Raw genomic sequence first — 19041 nt, 5'->3', positions numbered from 1 at the left:
TCAAGGCACACAAAGATACGGATGAATCTTAAATACATACTGCTAAATGAAAGAAGCCAGTCTGAAAGGCTACATACTGTATGATCCTGATTACATGACATTCTGGAAAAAGCAAAACTGTAAAAATGGTAAACGGATCAGTGGTTGCCAGGGGTTTGAAGAGGTGAAGCACAGGGGATTTTTTTAGAGCAGTGAAACTATTCTGTATGACACTGTAATGTTAATTGTGGATACACAACACCATGCATTTATCAAAAACCACCAAGGGATTTCTGTGTGCTTTAAAGCTTGAGAAGCACAGGTTTACCATGACCCACATACTCAAGAGCTCTCCACTCCTCTCTTGCAGCCCTAAGACAGAGGGAGAGTGGTTCTGTCCCAGCAGTCAGCTGTTGCATCCCTCCAATTTCTGCCATTTCAGTTCAGGTCACATGCATGCTAAAGCTCTCCAGTCGCTCCGTCTAAAACCTGACTTGTACAGGGGTAGCTGGTTGCCACGTAAGAAGTCCAACTACACTGACACCACCATCATGTGAGAATGCCCAAATTAGCTGGATGGAAAGGCCACTTGGAGAGAGAGATGCCCCACCAGCCCCTAGCTATTCTATCCATCCTGGCCCAGGTGCCAGACATGTTAGTGAAGAAAACCTCAGATGACTCCAGCCCTAGACCTCATCTGAATGAAACAGCATGAGACAAAAGAAGCACCCAGCTGAGCCCACTCAACCCACAGAATTGTAAAGAGATAATAATAAATTGCTGTTCCTTGCTGTTAAGTATTGGGCTTGTTTGTAAGGCCACAATAGATAACCAATCCAGAGCTGTAAGGCTTTACCTTGATCTGGGGACTCCTGCCATGTTGCCTTGCTTACCCCAAAGAGAGAAATGCCTGAAATATCAGAGCAGACAATGGAAAAGGTTTGCAGGCAACATTCCCAAGTCAAGACACACAGTTACTCTAGCTCACTCCTCGCGCTTCTCACTCATTCTCCAGCAGCTGAAAGAATGAGCAGATTTAATGCATAGAGTACAGACATGTGGACACAGCGGGGGGGAAGGGGTGGGTGAGATGAGTTGGGAGGTTAGGTTTGACATAAATACACTATCATGTGTAAAATGGATAGCTAGTGGGAACCTGCTGTATAGCACAGGGAGCTCAGCTCAGTGCTCTGTGGTGGCCTAGATGGGTGGGATGGTGGGGGGGGGGGAGTCCAAGATGGAGGGGATATATGTATACATATAGCTGATGCACTTCATTGTACAGCAGAAACTAACACAATATTGTAAAGCAGTTGTTATACTCCAATTAAAAAAAATAGTCAATAGCTAGGTCTTCACTTCTCTTTCTAAGGGAAGAATTAAAACAACGTTCAGGTTATCAGGAAAAAAAGAGTGATGGCGTCATGCAGTTCTGAGGCAGGCTTAGAGAGCTACCCCCACTCAGTGATGACCAGAAAGGAACCAACGTGGGACTTAGGCATAGACGTTACAAAAATGGGAGTGGAGAGGACAGATACACACTTTAATAAGAATTAGATCACACAACTAAAGAAACATCTTTTGGGGACTTCCCTCATGGTCCAGTGGTAAAGAATCCACCTTACAATGCAGGGGATGCAGGTTTGATCCCTGGTCGGGGAACTAAGATCCCACGTGCTGTGGGGCAGCTAAGCCTGCGCGCCACAACTAGAGAGCCCGCGCGCCACAACTACAGAGCCCACGCACCCTGGAGCCTGTGCACCACAACTAGAGGAGAGAAAACCCACACGCCACAACTAGAGAGAAACCCATGCACCACAACGAAAGATCCCGCATGCCTCAACGAAGATCCCACATGCCGCAACTAAGACCCGATGCAGCCAAAAATAAATAAAATAAATAAAAAGTAAATAAATCTTTTTAAAAAAGGAAACATCTTTTTTTTTTCTTTTTTTGGCTGTGCCAAGGGGCTTACAAGATCTTAGTTCCCTGACCAGGGATTGAACCCAGGCCCTGGCAGTGAAATCGCCAAGTCCTAACCACTGGACTACCAGGGAATTCCCTGAAGAAACATTTATTTAAAACTTCTCCAAAGTCTCAAAGAAATTATCATTAATCTTAATCTTAGGGCATGCCTATGAAGCAAGAGGTCAAGCAAAACATCAAAGACAAGAGCATCAAACAACAGAAAGAGAAGGAAAGTGGCTCTTGGAGACTGAGTGGAGGGGAAAGCTTTTTAGAATGAAAACCACCTCAGAAGCACCTTAGAATCAAATCTGTCCTGCTGTCACGGAGATGAGATCCAAGGGAAAACCCATCAAGTGCAAGGGGCAAAGGCAGAGGCGAAACATGATTAGATGCTGGGTATGAAAGCTGACAGTAATGATGCAGCACACAGTGGGTTTTCCCGAAGAGAACAGAACAAGTGTAACAAAACCAAATTTGTAGATAAAACAGAAAGATCACTGTAATTTGTACACTAAAAGGATTCTCTTACTATAACAAGACAAATCAGTATAAATCCATCAGGACCAATACAAATCCTATAGGCATCAGGGTAGGATGAAATCATCTTGTCATGGGAAATTTTAGGTTGGCTTCAGACTTTCCTCCAAAACTCAAGATGCCAAAAGATAATGGAACAATTGTTTGCAGAGCGTGGTGAGGGAAAGCCTTTGAGCTAAGAACTCACAAATGCTTCTTAAATTATATGCTTTAGTTGATGGAAGACATATTAAAAGAAGAATCAAAATAAAGAACTTATGAATATGAAGAATGAAGTCTGTGGTGAGCCTTGAATCTAAATAAACAAAATTATTAGGTTAAAATGACTGGCAATTGTGGCCATAAACCAGAGTTTACTTATTAAAATGTTATTATTTTTGCGTTATGCTGCTTATTCAAGAAATGTAGGAGATCATAGAAATCTCAGCTAGGGCCAGCAGAAGTAATGGAAGCAGAGAGAATTGGAAAGGATCTCTGTCTTCTTCATTTTTTCTACAAGGGGAATGTCTTAGTCTATTTGGACTGCTATACCAAAATACCACAGACTGAGAAGCTTTTAAACAACAGATATTTATTTCTCACAGTTCTGGAGACTGAAATTCCGAGATCAAAGTGCCAGTGTTGTCAGGTGAAGGCTCTCTTCTGGGTTGCAGACTTCCTGTTGTGTCCTCACATGGGGGAAGCAACTTGGGAGTAGGGTGGGAGAGCCTTCATCCCATTCATGAGGGTTCCACCCTCATGACCTAATCACCTCCCAAAGGTCTCATCTACTAATACCATCATCTTTGGGGTTTAGGATTTTAACATATGAACTTAGTGGGGGAGGCGGGTGGAACACCTTCATTAACTTTTTATTTTTAAAGCTAATAAACATATTTTGACTTTTTCATACCACCTCCTAATTTTAGATAATCACAAACTTCAAGAAATTCCTTCTAAATATACATGTGACATGTCTAAATCACTTCTCTATTGGCATACTCATTTATGTACTTGACCTGACTGGTTATGAGAGTTTTATGTTGTCTCCTCCTGCTACTGTGCTTATCTCTCTCAACATGTATCTCCTATAGTTTTTCTTCATATATTCCAATGCTATGTTATTTGGTGCATAAAAGCATCAGCTCATCTCCATCATTGTAAAGTCATCCTCTGACTTTTTAAGGCTTTTTGCCCATGATTTATATATTTGATGATAGTATTGCTACCCATACTTTCTTTTGTTTACATTTGCCTTGTATATTTTTATACATCCTTTTGTTTTCAATTTTGTGGTGTTCTTTGTTTCAAGTATGTCTCATATAAACAACATAGAGTTGAATTTAGTTCTTAGACCCTATTTTAGAATCTATCTCATTTAATAGGTTATTTCATTAACACTTTCATTTATCAAAAGAATCAATAGGACCAGAGGGACAAATGAATGGTATAGACCAGAGAGTTCATGATTATGCCCAAGTATATAGGGAATTAATTTTATGATAAAGGTAACTTTTCAGAGAAGTGTAGTGTTGAAAAGCCACTATATGTTTAAAAAATAGTTGGAATCCTCATCTTTTTCCTTACACCAAAATAAATCCCAGGTAGATAAGAAAAAAAAATGTAAAAGCAGTGATGAATGGTCAACGAAATACAAAAGGAAGTTTAATCACACAAATTAAGTAAATTCAAATTAAATCAATGGGGGCTTCCCTGATGGCACAGTGGTTAAGAATCTGCCCGCCAATGCAGGGGACATGGGTTCGAGCCCTGGCCTGGGAAGATCCCACATGCCGCGGAGCAACTAGGTCCGTGAGCCACAACTACTGAGCCTGCGCTCTAGAGCTCGTGTGCCACAACTACTGAGCCCGCGTGCCACAACTACTGAAGCCTGCGCTCCTAGAGCCTGTGCTCCACAACAAGAGAAGCCACTGCAATGAGAAGCCCGCGCACCGCAACGAAGAGTAGCCCCCGCTCGCCACAACCAGAGAAAGCCTGTGCACAGCAGCAAAGACCCAACGCAGCCAAAAATTAAAAAAAAAAAAAAAAAATGAAATCACTTATTTGCACCCAATGATTAAAACATAAAAAGACTGATTATAGCAAGTACTGGTGAGGACGTGAGGAATTAGGTCCCTCATGTACTACTGGAGAGTCTGTGCATTGACACTGTGCTTTAGGACCAGCAATATCAATAAAATGTTTAAAGTATTGGTAAATTTAAAAGCATCAGTAATTTTTTAAAAGTAGAAAGCGATTCTGCTTTTAGGATCAACCTCTTGACACACTTAAAGAACAAGAAAAATTTTCAAGCATTTTTTGCATTAGCAAAAATATTAGAAAAATTCAAAGGCATCAGTAGGACACTGGTTAAATAAATTGTGGTATATCTACCATTTTGATTGCAAGAGATGTCATTCCAACTTGAACAAATTTTAGAAGGAAAGGGTCTATCACCCCGTGGGGTTCCTAGAAGGGACTGGAACCTGGGACCTGAATGCTGCTAGGATTCTCTCGGTCCACCACCACCTCTCTCTGCATGCTGGCTCACTCTTCCTGCCCTTGGAGGAGAACATGGGCTCAGGCAGCACTTGGGCTCATGCCTTCACAGCCAGCAATCAGGAGCTGCATATGAGGCAGTCTTCAAAAATACTTCCTGGTTTGGATCCAGAAGCTCCATTTCCATCGCCACTCACACCAGCGCGGAAGTGTTCGCTGGCGTTTTCCTCTGCTGGCAATACAACAAGGCAGCAGTGCTTTCTACGTGGAGGCTTTCTGACGGCAAAGAGGAGGAGGTGTTCCATCTGTGTTCCATCTTATAGGGAGACCCATCTGTGAGAGGTGTGAGTGTCCCACCGACTCATCCTGGGCGAAGACAACAGCGTGAGGGTGGAGTAGGCACTGGTGATTCCAGTAACAAATCTGTTCCCTCCGAGACTAAACTCTACTTCTCTTAATAAGCATTTTCCCACTTTTAGGTTGCAAGTTTAATTTAGAATTTTACTTGCAAATGAATCTCTAGAGATGGAGAGACCCTGAAAAGATAGCATAGTGTAATGGTTAGGAGCAGGCTGCTGGCTCGGCTCCAGCACGTACTAGCTGGGGGACCTGGAACAAATGCATTGGTTGAATTTTCTCATCTGAAAATGGGGTTTGTGATCATACCTTTTCATGGGGTTGTAGTGAGGATTAAGTCAATTGATGCGTGTATGGCGCCTAGAGGGATTCCTGGCAGAGAAATGACGCTATGGAAATGTGAAATGCAATGAATACAATAGAGAAAAGGAGAGAGTGAGTGTCTGAGTGCCTTTTATTCTTCCCCTTGCTGAAGGGTGTGTTGATTGCTGTTAGCCCACGAGTATTCTATCTTTGTTAAGCTGGGACTGGGGCAACAGTTTTGGAGGTGGAATAGAGAACTTGGCATCTGGTTCTTAAGTCTCTGGAGAGAGCGCCTCCTTCAACCCAATTTAGAAATTCCTGTGCAACACCCATAGGTCCTGGACTTTAAGCCTGATGCCGTGATTGGATGGAACTTTTGGTTATCACCCTTGGGGGTGTAAGTATATATTGCTTGTAGGGAAGAAGGGTGGTCTAAATATTTAGTGACAAGAAGCACAGACTGTGATAATCTTCAGTTTGCCAATAGTTCCACTTCTCCCCATTTCCGGGCTCATTGCAGGGTGCACTTTGGGGCCCGCTGGTGGTTGACTGAATCATGAGCAGAAGAGACATGAATCACTTCCAGGCCAGACTTTTTTTTTTTTAAACATCTATATTGGGGTATAATTGCTTTACAATGTTGTGTTAGTTTCTAATGTATAACAAAGTGAATCAGCTATATGTATATATATATCCCCATATCTCCTCCCGTTTGCATCTCCCTCCCACCCTCCCTATCCCACCCCTCTAGGTGGTCACAAAGCACCGAGCTGATCTCCCTGTGCTATGCGGCTGCTTCCCACTAGCTATCTATTTTACATTTGGTAGTGCATATATGTCCATGCCACTCTCTCACTTTGTCCCAGCTTACCCTTCCCCCTCCCCGTGTCCTCAAGTCCATTCTCTACATCTGCCTCTTTATTCTTGTCCTGCCCCTAGGTTCATAAGAACCTTTTTTTTTTTTTTTTTTTTTTTTTTAGATTTGATATATATGTGTTAGCATACGGTATTTGTTTTTCTCTTTCTGACTTCCTTCACTCTGTATGACAGACTTCAGGTCCATCCACCTCACTACAAATAACTCAATTTCATTTCTTTTTATGGCGGAGTAATATTCCATTTTATATATGTGCCACATCTTCTTTATACATTCTTCTGTCGATGGACACTTAGGTTGCTTCCATGTCCTGGCTATCGTAAATAGAGCTGCAATGAACACTGGGGTACATGACTCTTTTTGAATTATGGTTTTCTCAGTGTATATGCCCAGTAGTGGGATTGCTGGGTCATACGGTAGTTCTAATTTTAGTCTTTTAAGGAACATCCATACTGTTCTCCATAGTGGCTGTATCAATTTACATTCCCACCAACAGTGCAAGAGGGTTCCATTTTCTCCACACACTCTCCAGCATTTATTGTTTGTAGATTTTCTCTGACTGGTGTGAGGTGATACCTCATTGTAGTTTTGATTTGCATTTCTCTAATGATTAGTGATGTTGAGCATCCTTTCATGTGTTTGTTGGCAATCTGTATATCTTCTTCGGAGAAATGTCTATTTAGGTCTTCTGCCCATTTTTGGATTGGGTTATTTGTTTTTTTGATATTGAGCTATATGAGCTGCTTGTATATTTTGGAGATTAATCCTTTGTCAGTTGCTTCATTTGCAAATATTTTCTCCCATTCTGAGGGTTGCCTTTTTGTCTTGTTTATGGTTTCCTTTGCTGTGCAAAACTTTTAAGTTTCATTAGGTCCCAGTTGTTTATTTTTGTTTTTATTTCCATTTCTCTAGGAGGTGGGTCAAAAAGGATCTTGCTGTGATTTATGTCATAGAGTGTTCTACCTATGTTTTCCTCTAAGAGTTTTATAGTGTCCAGGCCAGACCTTTTAACTCCTGGTGCAAGACCCTGCAAAGCCATCTCTCCCTCTGCCATAGTGACCAGGCACATCCCGGACAGGGGCTACTTCATCAATCAGTCTAGGAGGGAGGACAGCATGATGGAAAGCCCCAGTCAACCTGCTGGATATGTAGCAACAGTGGGAAATAACACTTCATCTCTTTAAGTCGCTGAGATTTTAGGGCTCTTTGCAGCAGAATTGAGCCTATCCTGAAGACACAGAAATGTGAAGGGAACATTTCACTTGTATAAAATCACCTTGCTCTCCATCTCACTGGTTTGGGGCCAAAACCCTTGTTAAGACCAGAGAAGAACCAGCATAGTGCTGATACATCGTGGCTACCCAGAAGGTAGTTTATGACTGATTGGTGAACGTCATATTTTTCATGCTAGAAATTTGCTTCCATTGGACCTGTAAGGTCTCCACTAAGCTATTATTAGAACATAAATTGGAGCAGACTGCTTTGTAGTGACAGGAATATGAAAGTTGGTAACTTAGAGGCACTTCATTTCGAAACCATTTGGACAGCTCATATTCAAGGTATTACAGTCGGAGAGTTATGAGGAAAGATGAGCGTGGGAAAAGCAGACAAGTTTAAAATGCTGCTGCCAGAAATGCTCTGAGGGGATTCCAGCCATCTCAGTATTTACTACATGATGAGTGTTGAAGGGGGGCAGATGCTCTTGAGCGTATCAATGTCCAGAGACTTTGTTTTCTTATAGACCAGAGCAGGGGCTTAGTTAGGCTGCAGTGTATTAAAGTGTCGGGTGTCAAGCCAGCCGTGTTCCAAATCATTCATTTTTTTAAGAAAGATTTGCATTTTAATTTACTTTTTTATTGAAGTATAGTTGATTTGACAATGTTGTGTTAATTTCTGCTGTACAGCAAGGTGACTCAGCTATACACATATATAAGTTCTTCTTTATATTCTTTTCCATTATGGTTTATCCGAGAAGACTGGATATAGCTCCCTGTGCTATACAGTAGGACCTTGTTTATCCATTCTACATGGAATAGTTTGTATCTACTAACCCCAAGCTCCGAGCCCATCCCTTCCCCACCCCCCTCCTCCTTGGTAACCACAAGTCTGTTCTCTATGTCCGTGAGTCTGTTTCTGTTTCATAGATAGGTTCATTTGTGTCATATTTTAGATTCCACGTATAAGTGATATCAAGTGGTATTTGTCTTTCTCTTTCTGACTTACTTCACTTAGTATTATAATCTCTAGTTGCATCCATGTTGCTGCAAATGGCATGATTTCATTCTTTTTTATGGCTGAGTAGTATTCCATTGTATATAGGTACCACATCTTCTTTAAGCATTCATCTGTCGATTGTTAGGCTGTTTAAGTTGTTTCCATGTCTTGGCTATAGTGAATAGTGCTGCTATGAACATAGGGGTGTGTGCAAAATCATTCATTTTTGTAGTGACCCCTCTTCATTGCTTTACAAAACATTTCTTTGTCTGCTATGTATCACCTTTTTAAAGACTTCACACTTTAAAGTTTATCCTCTTAATTCATTTTCATTTTAAATACGGACTATGTTATTGCTATTAGTTCCTTTCATAAGAGCAGCGAAAAGGTGGGGGATGAAGTGGGCGGGGCAGCACGCTCAGACTTGCGTTTTGAAACACCTCCTGCACAGTATATGGAGAACAGATCTTTGGGCACAGGGCTAGGTGTGCACAGACAGACGGCTGCCGCAGGACTCTAGAAGAGAGGTGATGCTAGTTTGGATTAGGTTGTGTAAAGAGGGGAAGTGACAGATACCAGACATGTAGAAGAAGTAGAATGACTTCTGGATGCTTTAGATACAGAGCAAGGGAAAAGATAGCACAAGGATAGTCAGGTTTCTGGCTTGAACAGCAGGATGGATGAAGGTACTGTTCACTGAGGTAGATGGAGTGGGTTGAATGGTGGTCTCAGATGTCGTCGTCCCAGAACCTGTGAATGTGACCTTATTTGGATAAAAGGTCTTTGCAGAGGTATTTATAAGTTAGGATCTTGAGATGAAATCATCCTGGATTTTTCCAGGTCCTTCTAAGAGAAAGGCAGAGGGAGATTTGAGACGTACAAGGGGAACAGAGGGTCACGTGAAGGTGAAGGCAGAGACTAAAGTGATGCAGCCACAAGCCAAGGACACCTGGAGCCACCAGCAGCTGGAATAAGTAAGGGAGGATTCTCCCTTAGGTCTAGCCTTCTGAGGGAGGTTTGATTTCAGACTCCTGGACTCCAGAACTGTGAGAGAATAAGTTTGTTGTTTTAAGCCACTAAGTTTGTGGTAATTTGTTATAACAGCCCCAGAAACAAATACACTAGAGAACACTGAAAAAGAACAGGTTTGGAGGAAGAAATAATGAGCTTGTTTGGACATGCTGAACTTGAACTGCCTTTGATACAGCAAGGAAGAGATGTTGAATAGGCCAGTACGTACTTGTCTGGGCTGGAGAAGTCAGTTTGTGAGTCATATGCATTTAGGTGGTCCTGGAAGCGGGGACATGGTAAGCCACAAGGAGAGAAAATAAAGGGGAGAAGGGAAGTCCTGGGACCAAGCCCTGAGGGACTCTAACACCCAAAGGGAAAGTAGTAGAAGATATGCCTGCACAAGAGATAGAGAAGGGGAGGCCAGGGAAATAAGAATGAATCAGGAGAGCACTGTCTTAGAAAATAAGGGAAGCAGGGGCTTCCCTGGTGGCGCAGTGGTTAAGAATCCGCCTGCCAATGCAGGAGACACGGGTTCGAGCCCTGGTCTGGGAAGATCCCACATGCCGCGGAACAACTAAGCCCGTGTGCCACAACTACTGAGCCTGCGCTCTAGGGCCCACGAGCCACAACTACTGAAGCCCGCGTGCCACAACTACTGAAGCCCACGTGCCACAACTACTGAAGCCCGCCTGCCTAGAGCCCGTGCTCCACAATGAGAGAAGCCACTGCAATGAGAAGCCTGTACACTACAGCGAAGAGTAGCCCCTGCTTGTTGCAACCAGAGAAAAGCCTGCATGCAGCAATGAACACCCAAAAGCAGCCAAAAAAGTAATAAATAAATAAAAATAAAAATAAAAATAAAATTAAAAAAAAAAAGAAAATAAGGGAAGCGGGTATTTCAGAAAGGATGGAATGGTCACCAGTGTTTATTTTTATTTTTTATTGAGATATAATTGATTTACAATGCTGTGTTAGTTTCAGGTGTGCAGCAAAGTGATTCAGTTATATATATATATGTATATATATACATATATGTATATATATCTCAGTTTGGATAAATTTGGATATATACATATTCTTTTTCAGATTCTTTTCCGTTATAGGTTATTACAAGATATTAAATATAGTTTCCTGTGCTATACAGTAGGTCCTTGCTGGTTATCTGTTTTGTATATAGTAGTGTGTATATGTTAATCCCAAACTCCTAATTTATCCCTCCCCCACCCCCTTTCCCCTTTGGTAACCATAAGTTTGTTTTCTATGTCTGTGAGTCTATTTCTATTTGGTAAATAAGTTCATTTGTATAATTTTTTTAAGATTCCACATATAAGCGATATTATATGATATTTGTCTTTCTCCGTCTGGCTTACTTCACTTAGTATGAGGTCCATCCATGTTGCCGCAAATGGCATTATTTCATTCTTTCCTATGGCTGAGTAATATTCCATGGTATATATATATATGCCACATCTTCTTTATCCATTCATCTGTTGGACATTCAGGTTGCTTCCATGTCTTGGCTATTGTAAATCGCCAGTGTTTAAAACTAAGAGAGCACAAGGACTAAAAAGGTTCACTAGGGGCTTCCCTGGTGGCGCAGTGGTTAAGAATCCGCCTGCCAATGCAGGGGACATGGGTTCGAGCCCTGGTCTGGGAAGATCCCACATGCCGCGGAGCAACTAAGCCCGTGAGCCACAGTTACTGAGCCTGCGCGTCTGGAGCCTGTGCTCCGCAACAAGAGAGACCACGACAGTGAGAGGCCTGCGCACCGCGATGAAGAGTGGCCCCCGCTTGCCACAATTGGAGAAGGCCCTCGCACAGAAACGAAGACCCAACACAGCCAAAAATAAATAAATTAAAAAAAAAAAGGTTCACCAGATCTCATGGCATCATTGGTGAGACCAGCAAGAGCTCTGCTAGTCAAGTAATCCTGCCAAATCTACCTTGGAATGGGTTGAAAAGTGACTATATGCAGCTTTTGGGGGGGAAAGGAGAAGGGCATCTGGACTATTCAACAACGGAGAGAAATAGAGAGATACATGTTGGAAGGAGAGGATGTGAGGGTTTAGATTGATTTGGTTTGTGCTCTTATTGGTTTGTTTCTGTCAGAAGAGTCATGAGTACACTGACAGGCTGATGAGAAAGACCCAGTTGCATTGAGAGGTTGACTGTGTAACAAAGGAGGGATAATCCATTCTGCAAGCATCTTGAGAAGGATCAAAATGGCAACAAAACCACAGGTGGTAGGGCAGCTTCTCTGTTGCGATAATAGGACCGTGCAGATGAAGAAGTAGGAGATGAGAAAGTTCTTGTGCCATGGCTTCTATTTTCTCTGTAAAATTGGAGACGGCCCCCAGTGATGCCTCCTGGTGCTCATGCCCTTGTGTAATCCCTCCCTTGAGTGTGGGCTGGACTTACTGACTTGCTCCCACCGAATACAATATGGCAGGGTCATGGGAAGCCACTTCAGATATGAGATAACCTGAAAGGCGGTGGCTTCTGTCTCGAACGCTCTTGCATGCAAGTGCACTTGAGGAAAGTCAGCTGCCATGTTGTGAGCTGCCCCATGGAAAGGCTCAGCAGGTGAGGAACTGAGGGGGCCTTCTAACCAACAACCTGCAAGGAACCAAACACTGCCAACAACCATGGGAATGAGCTTGGAAGAGGATTCTGTCCCATTTGAGTCTTCAGGGGAGACGCAGACCCCGTCGACAACTTGGCTGAAGCCCAGTGAGAACCTGAGCCAGAGGCATCCAGCTAATCCACCCCTGGATTCCTGAACAACAGAAACCATGGATAACAAATGCTTTTTATGTTTTAAGCCACTAAGTTTTAGGGTAATTTTTTACACAGCTGTAGATAGCTAATACATGGTTTTATGTACTGAGAATGTAGGATGGGAAGGGGACTAGACGTTTAAAGAGGGGAGAAGATTTGAAATGGTTGTTGTGGAAAGTGAGAAAGAATGTACGTCGACCAGCAACACAATAGGATTTCTGGGCCAAGCTGAGGGCCCAAATGAGCTTAGCAACCATGGCTTTATGGTAGAACCAGTGTGCCTTCTGTCAGATATAATGAGGTTCTTCTTCTTTTTTGTTGGTTGGAAATTTTTATGATGCTTTGATGGACCATGGGAATCTAGCCCTCCTTTAGTCTTTCCATGACATCTTCAGGGACATGGACTCATTCAGCACATTTGCTGAGGATTTATTATGTGCCAGACACTCTTTATCCATTAACAAATATTTACTGGGTGTCTTATTGGTGGCAGGTGTTCTCGACACTGTTCTAGTGGGGGGCATGGAAAATAAGTAAACAAAATGGTGATGCAAACTCTAAAGGAAAGGAAGGTGGAAGGGATGGGGTGAAGGGGGCTCTTTTATGTAGGGGGCCAAGGCAGCTTGATTGCATGCAGGGGCTTCTGGAAGCAGAGGATAGAGCAGTGAACAAGATAAAGTCTTTGCCCTCCTGAAACTTACATTCTCATGGAGGAAATAGAAAATAGAACAAGCAGAAGTATAATCGTAGGCACTGATGGATGGTAGGAAGCAGCATTAGAGTGAGTAGGGCATGCCTCTGTAGAAGGTAATATCCGAACAGAGAGTTGAATGGAGGGAGGGAGGGAGTCTTGTAGAAATGGAAACAAGAGGGAAGAGAACCGCAGGCCTAGAGGATGGCACCTGGAAATGCTCTCATTATGGGACCATGCTTGGAATGGTCCAATCGTGGCCAGTGCTCTGGGAAGTTAGAGTTACTTTTTGCTGATGGCACGAAGTGTTTCAAAATGGTCATGGAGTTAAAAAAAAAAAAAAAAGGGTGGAAGTGTCTATTAATAGATGATCTCATCACACCAGGGGTAAACATTTTATTCCGTTGGGTAAGAAGAATAATTACACAAGCCAAACTCCCTTTTAAGAAGTGTCAAGATTGTGTTAATAACAGCAGTAAATATTTATTAGGTGGTTACTCCATGCTTGACACTGTTGGAGAGCTTTAAATTATTAACTAATTTAATCCTTTCAGGCCTCATGGGATGAGACTATTGATTTAATCTTTTTACAGTTCAGGAAACTGAGACACAGTTTCCTGTGTTTATGTGTTTCTTGGCCAAGGTCATGCTGCTATCAAGTGGTGCTGCTGGGGCAGAACATTTAGCCCTTGTGCCACCTTCCTCCAAATCTCTTGGAAGGATATTAGAAAATATTAGCAAATAATATGAATTATAATTTAAGTTTAATGGAGTGGATTATATATGTGAAGGAAAATTAATTTCAAATATCTTAATGTAACAAGTACCATTAGATTTTGGTAGTCAGATAGAAAGCAGCTTAGATTTTACAGACGGCTCACTGGTTGTTTGGGTTAGAATTCTTAAAATATCACTCATTGAGTTTGTATATTATCATAAAATATCACAGAAATGTTAATGGGCTAATGATTTATGTTGAAACCTCAGCTGCTAATATGCCGAGTCTTTTAATATTGTCCTTCTGGAAAAACCCAAGCTGATCATGGACAGTAGTCATTCTTCATGTTTTATAATCTTGCCATTACGCAGCAGGCTCAAATAGTCTGCATTTTTTTTTTCTTTGTTAGTTTTGAGTTTGTGTTATGACTGATTTTCACTTAATTAACTTAAAAATCGATTTTATTTTTTAGAGCAGTTTTAAGTTCACAGCAAAACTGAGCAGAGAGTACAGAGACTTCTCATATACTCCCTGCTCCCCCGCCCCCAGACACCTTTCCCCACCATCAGCATCTCCCACCAGAGGAGTGCATTTGTTACAACTGATGAACCTACACCGACACATCCTAGTCACCCAAAATCCGCAGTTTACATTAGGATTCACCCTTGGTGGTGTACATTGTAGGGATTTTGGCAAATGTATAATGACAAGCATCCAACGTATATTTAGGGAGGACGCACTTCCCTAAAAATCCTCTGTACTCTGCCTATTCAGCCTTTCCTCTCCACCAACCCTGGGAAATCACTGACCTTTTACTGTCTCCATAGTTTTGCTTTTTCCAGAATGCCATATGATTGGAATCATACAGCATGTAGCCTTTTCAGACTGGCTTCTTCCACTTAGTAATACACATTTAAGGATCCTCTATGTCTTCTCATGGCTTGATAGCTCATTTCTTTTCAGTGCTGAATCATATTCCATTGTCTGGATGTACGACAGTTTATCCATTCACCCACTGAAGGACATCTTGGTTGTTCCCAAGTGCTGGCAGTTATGCATAAAGTTGCTATAAAAATGGATATAAATTTTCAACGCATTTAGGTAGTGTGATCGCTGGGTCATATGGACTTGGTGGCAGAGGGAGTAGCCCTCTTCTGAGTGACACCCTTGCTTTTGGAGGAGGACAGTGGGAGAGGGTGGTAGCTTTTGGTCTTCCCAACCTGCTCTTCCTGGCATTGACCCTCAGCCCTACGAATAGGGCCTGCTGTTTTCAGTGTGCCATCCCTGAGCTAGAGCCTCCACCCGTGGGGACCTAGGTGGAAGAATGGAGCCCCATGCCCTTGACCACACTTGCCTGTAATCTATTCGTTGCAACATGCAGCTGGGGTGGAGGGGTAAGAAATGCTGGTGACCTGTGCCTCCTGTAAAGATACCGCAGCCACGAGCGGGGAGCTCGGGGAGGGAGCCCTGTGTCCTCATCTGCACCTGCCTTCCTGTCATGCTCAGTTGGGAGGGGGAGCACGAGGGGACAGGCTGTGTTCAAATGCCACAGACTTGTACTGTTTTTACCAAGTTTTACCAAGTTTTCTTGAATAAATGTTTTTTGTTTGTTTGCCGTATGCCCTTAAGATAATTTCCAGAGACTTTAAATGGTTGGATTTAAAAAATTATTTTCCAGTTTATGCTTATTTCACTGGGGAGCAGGACCACAGAATTCCTCATGCTACCAGTATGGAAGTGGAACTCCTTGGAAAGGTTTTTGATAAAGTCAATTTTATTAAGACATTAATTCTCCAAGTGTGGTCTAAATAGCTACAGATAAAGTATGGTAAAGAGAGAGAAAGCAAGGGAGTGGGGGGGGAGATTGCTTTAAGGTTTACAATATGCACCTTCATTACAGAATACCTTCAAATAATACTATATCACTTCGAGTAAAATAAAAGAACCTTACAACAGGTGGAGAAGTAACAGTAAACAGAATATATTCTGACAAAGTGTAAAGAATTCAACTAAAAATTATGACTAAAATTTGGAGGAGAAGGGAAAAAGGGAAAAGTAGAATATGGTCATTGATTGTTGAATAGATAACAGGTGAGAATAAACAGACAACTGAGACACCAGATAGTAAAAGTTAAATGAGTTTTTCTCATTTATGCCTAATGAAGAGCATTAAAGGTATAAATACAAAGGTAACCAGTGAAACAAAATATAAGCTTTCGTAAATATAAAAAATAATTTTAGAAAGAAGTTGACATAGCATATAAAGAAACACAGTAAATATAATATACACAATAATTAAAACAATATGAGGGCATTAAGACCAAACATTATCAATCATATCAATAAATGTTAACGGGCTTGGGACTTCCCTGGTGGCGCAGTGGATAAGACTCCGCACTCCCAATGCAGCGGGCCCAGGTTCGATTCCTGGTCAGGGAACTAGAACCACATGCATGCCACAACTAAGAGTTCGCATGCCACAACTAAGGAGCCCACAAGCTGCAACTAAGGAGCCCACCTGCTGCTACTAAGACCCGGTGCAAACAAAATAAATAAATACATATTTAAAAAAATGTTAATGGGGGCTTCCCTGGTGGTGCAGTGGTTGAGAATCTGCCTGCTAATGCAGGGGACACGGGTTCGAGCCCTGGTCTGGGAAGATCCCACATGCCACGGAGCAACTAGGCCCGTGAGCCACAACTACTGAGCCTGCGCGTCTGGAGCCTGTGCTCCGCAACAAGAGAGGCCGCGATAGTGAAAGCCCCGCGCTCCGCGATGAAGAGTGGCCCCCGCTTGCCGCAACTAGAGAAAGCCCTTGCACAGAAACTAAGACCCAACACAGCCAAAAATAAATAAATAAATTAATTAATTCATTAAAAAAAAATGTTAATGGGCTTAACAGCTATTAAACCAATGAGTAAAATCTCTATGAAAAGATATGGAATGATTTCTAGGATACATTGTTAAGCAGAAATAGCAAAGTGCAAAAGAATATATTCATTTTGTGTAAGGAAAAACAGAAAATAAGAAAACATACACATACCTGCTTAATTTTGCAAAAAGAAACGAAGAAAGAATAAACACCAGAAACTAGTAAAACGGACTGTGTATGGGAGCAAAGTCGGGTGGGAAGACTAATGGAGAAAATGACAGTTCTCTGAGTATCTTTTTGATTTTTTTGACTTTTGTAATCATATTAATGTTCTAAATACTAAAACAAACAAACAAACAGAACAGCATGGATGAGGAGGGGGGAAACCTAAAACTAGATGCAAACATAAACCCCTGAATCCAACTGTGTTTCATAAGAATAACAACCACAATAAAGGGGGAAGTGATTAATTCGAGTAACATTTGAACGCAATACTTTGACTATATACCCTCAGTCTAAAAAACAAACAACCAAACAAAACCAACCAACCAAACAAAAAAACCTGCAAATAAATACTGAACTTTTCTGAGTTGGTTTGATTTTCATAGTGACTTACAGGCATAGCAATTCTGAAACTATTTTATGTGATTTTGGATTGATAATATTGGGAACCGGGGTTCTCACTGCAAAAGAAGAGACATAAATATTGATTTTTTGTTTGTTTTTGTTTAACTTTAGGGAAAGCAAGGAAGAACACTGTGGAGTTGAACTGGAAATGGCTGTATTGGCACAAAGTCATGTGTATGTATATATTTATGCACATACATATATGTATTTAAATTTTCTTGTGCTTGCATATATGTGCATGTGTATGTGTGTGTGTGTGATTCTATATTTCTTCACATAGTCCACTGAAAAAGCGTAGAAGCCATAACGCTCAATAGCAATGAGCACACCTTGCATCTAGTGTTTGGTTTCTAAATATTTACCATTTCCTATCAAAAGGACCAGAGCCCCTTAGAGAAATGTTTGGTTATAGGGCTCAGGAAGGAATCACACACAATGAGCACTGAATGTCTTATTGTACCGGAAAGAGAGGAAAGGTTAAGATAAATAATAGAGTGTGTAAAAAAGACAGAAGATCTAGCTTGAAGGACTTCAACTGTTCAGATGTAGAGGAATGTGAACATTGAAATAATAAGATCAGGGATGGGTTGTAAATCTAGTGGGAGGAGTTGGAATTGATGAAGAACAGGGTTTTTGGTCTCAAAATATCTCCCCACACATCACTTACTCTTTATCATTTCATAATTAGTAACTATACAATGGGTAACTGGACAACACCTTTAACTAAGTGATCAAAATTAATATCATTGAAAAAAGAAAAATGGTATCATGTGTCTTCAGATGTGATGCCCTGAGAAGGACACAAAATCACTTGTTTAGTATCAGTCTCTCAACGTATTTATCAGTGATTACACTAAAATCTAAACAGACTAAACACTCCTATTGAAAGGAAAACATTTTCAGAATGGAGGGAAAAACCCAACTATAAGTTTATAAGAGACACATCATAAATATAGGAATACAGAAAGTTTCCAAGAAGAAGGGTGGAAATATGTATGTATACCATGCAAAGAGAATTGCTGTGACTCTGCTAATATCAGACAAACTAAGCTAAGGTAATAAGCACCATTTAGAAATTAAGTGGGGCATTTCATAATGTTAAAGAAACTCGTCCACCAGGGAGGCATAGCAATTCTAAATCTTAATGCTAGACATATAAAGGAAATTAACAGGAGTAAACAGAGAAATAGGCAAACGCAACAGCCACAGTGGGAGATTCTAACACCTTTCTCAACAACTGACAAGAAGAAGCAAAGAAATAAGTAATTATATATATTGAATATCTGAATAACAAAATTAAATTTGGCCTAATAAATATTAGAGCACTGTATCCAATAATAATGTAATAGATATCCTTTAATGTATATATATTTTTTGTCACCATTTTTTTAAAAAAATTTTATTTCTTTTTGGCTGCGTTGGGTCTTCGTTGCTGTGCGCGGGCTTTCTCTAGTTGTGGAGAGCGGGGGCTACTGTTCGTGGTGGAGCATGGGCTCTAGGCACCCAGGCTTCCGTAGTTGCAGAATTTGTGCTCAATAGTTGTGGCTTGAGGGCTCTAGGGTGCGCGGGCTTCAGTAGTTGTGGTGAGCGGGCTCAGTAGTTGTGGCTCGCAGGCTCTAGAGCACAGGTTC

The 19041-nt window shown here is 41.5% G+C and overlaps 2 long non-coding RNA genes across 4 annotated transcripts in view; both read left to right on the top strand.

The window, feature by feature from the left end:
• LOC309616225 overlaps window positions 1–19041 on the top strand; it is an 89794-nt gene that overhangs the window by 61187 nt on the left and 9566 nt on the right. For all 3 annotated transcript variants that reach the window (XR_014237361.1, XR_014237362.1, XR_014237363.1), the window contains one exon: window positions 17522–17584. This is a non-coding gene — a long non-coding RNA (uncharacterized lncRNA). The remainder of the gene's footprint in view (window positions 1–17521; window positions 17585–19041) is intronic.
• Window positions 10796–14000, top strand: LOC309616235. Its single transcript, XR_014237381.1, has 2 exons — window positions 10796–11295; window positions 11594–14000. It is a non-coding gene; the product is annotated as an uncharacterized lncRNA (long non-coding RNA).

The sequence above is a fragment of the Balaenoptera borealis genome, assembly GCF_965194805.1.
Source record: "Balaenoptera borealis genome assembly, chromosome: 19".
In the NCBI taxonomy this organism is placed as follows: domain Eukaryota; kingdom Metazoa; phylum Chordata; class Mammalia; order Artiodactyla; family Balaenopteridae; genus Balaenoptera; species Balaenoptera borealis.
This window is presented reverse-complemented; position numbering and strand designations above follow the sequence as displayed.